Source organism: Octopus bimaculoides, chromosome 3 (assembly GCF_001194135.2).
Source record: "Octopus bimaculoides isolate UCB-OBI-ISO-001 chromosome 3, ASM119413v2, whole genome shotgun sequence".
Lineage (NCBI taxonomy): Eukaryota > Metazoa > Mollusca > Cephalopoda > Octopoda > Octopodidae > Octopus > Octopus bimaculoides.
This window is the reverse complement of record NC_068983.1, coordinates 103,562,076-103,564,650: the sequence shown is the minus strand read 5'-3', so window position 1 is coordinate 103,564,650 and position 2,575 is coordinate 103,562,076.

Sequence of the window (2,575 nt, the reverse complement as noted above, 5' to 3'; positions counted from 1 at the left end):
TGATACAGTCATTGGAGAAGATGTTTCTCTAAATTTTCTTAGGTTACTTTTCTCTGTTACAAAATCTTTGCCATACAGAATTTATGATATTCAGTTTAATTTAATATTCTTTCTTAAAATCAATATTTTAGCATTTATTCATCTCTTTAAAAAGTGAACCAAACACACTTCTATTAAATTACAATCCATGGATTCATCTTATTGTAACAATAATACCGAGAGCTCCTTGCTCCCATTGAGATGAATGTTAAGATTTTAAAGGAAATTGACATTTTGTTTTACTTCTACTAACTATTAAATAAATATTGTTTTTGTGACTGTTTGTAATTATACATTAACACAAATTGTTCCTGGTTATTTAGAAATATTTTAAACAAATGTTTTGAAATGGAAATTAGCAATAGAAAGGCTTCAAATATTATAGTTAAAACATTCAGTGCCTTCAGTGCCTCATTACAGGAAGTAAAATGAAGTTGCATTCATTGTTAGTTATTCATCAATGAAGTCATATATGAAACTCAATAATCAAATAGAAGTGAGTACAGATACAAACACAGAAAAGTGGACTTGAAAATAATTATGACAATGATGATGATAAAGATATTAACCATATCAGTCCCTGTTTTAGAAAAGGTGTACTGTATCCATGTGTCTTTAAGAAAAGAATTTATCCCATAAAACAATACTTCAAATAACGGCTCACAAGATTAATTCCTGTTTTGATGTCAACAACACATATGCATGCATAAGGCAGAATTGTTAGCATGCCTGGCAAAATGCTTAATGCCGTTTCATCCATCTTTATGTTCTGATTTCAAATTCCACCAAGGTCAACTTTGCCTTTCATCCTTTCAGAGTCAATAAAATAAGTACCAGTTCATTACTATGGTTAATGCAATTGATTTAACCCTTCCCCTGAAATTGCTGGCCTTGTGCCAAAATCTGAAACCAGTATGCATGCATGCATACATACATACATACATAGATGATGATGGTGATGATGATGATGATAATGATGATGGTGGTGGTGGTGGTGGTGGCAGCAGCGGCGGCGGCGGTGGCGGCGGCAGCGCTGGTGATGATGATGATGGTGATGTTGGTGATGGTGGTGGTGATGAGGATGATGATGCTGATGATGATGCTGATGATGATGATGATGATGATTATGATGATGATGATGATGAGATGATGATGACGGTGGTGGTTGTGGTGGTGGTGGTATTGGTGATGGTGATGGTGATGATGATGATGATGATGATGATGATGATGAGGAGGAGGAGGAGGAGGAGGAGGAGGAGGAGGATATACAATCAGAGAAAAACAAAAAAAAAAAGAGGTTTATTCAAACTTGCTTTCAGTAGTTTCTGGAGTGAAACATTTCATTAGAGCAGAGAAGGTAACATCAAATTAATCATTTATTCAATGTTTTCTTCTCTGACAAAGGGTTCACTACAGAAACAATTTTGTAAGATAGATGGTTTGAATAAACCTTCATTGTTTTTCTCTTATTATGTAATCATTCTATGGATATCACAGCCACTACATCAACTGTATAGGATGAACTTCCAAGTGTAATGAATCATATTGAGTTTTAAATAAAGAGTTGTATCTTGTGCTTATATACACATCAATATCAAACAATGTGTGTGCACATGTATGTATGTATGTATGTATGTATGTATGTGTGTGGATATGTGTGTATGTGTGTATCTATGTGTGTAGGTGTGTGTGTGTATGTACATTTTTTATGCTTACACTGATTAATTGGTGTTATATTTATTTGGTGTTCTTTTGTATTTTGTAACTTAGAAGTTCAATGACTAAATGCCAGACTACAATAAGCAATGGAGCTGGTAGGATTTACTGAAATCCTTGAAACCAGTAAAAGACTAAAAGAATAATAGTCTATAAATCTTAGAAATCGTTTCAAATGCTTAGTGGCATTTTATCCATTCTTACATTCTGAGTTCAAATGCCACTGAGGTAAACTTTGCTTTTCATCCTTTCAGGGTCAATAAAATAGGTACCAGTTGTGTACTGGGGTCAATGTAATCAACTCAACCCTTTCACAAAATTTCAGGCCTTGTGCCATATTACAAAGGATTATTATATAAATCTTTAAAGCAGCGAGCTGGCAAAATTATTAGCACCCCGGCAAAATGCTTAGCGGCATTTTGTCTGTCCTTACGTTCTGAGTTCAAATGCTGCCAGGTCAACTTTGCCTTTCATCCTTTTGGGGTCGATAAAATAAAGTACCAGTCAGGCACTGGAGTTGATGTAATCAACAAATACCTCTTCACAATCTTCAGGCCTTGTACCTATAGTAGAAAGGATTTATTTTATAAATTTCTAAAATTATTGATATATAGGTGCAGGAGTGGCTGTGTGGTAAGTAGCTTGCTTACCAACCACATGGTTCTGGGTTCAGTCCCACTGCGTGGCACCTTGGGCAAGTGTCTTCTATTATAGCCTCGGGGCCGACCAAAGCCTTGTGAGTAGATTTGGTAGACGGAAACTGAAAGAAGCCCGTTGTATATATATATGTATATATATATATATATATATATATATATAT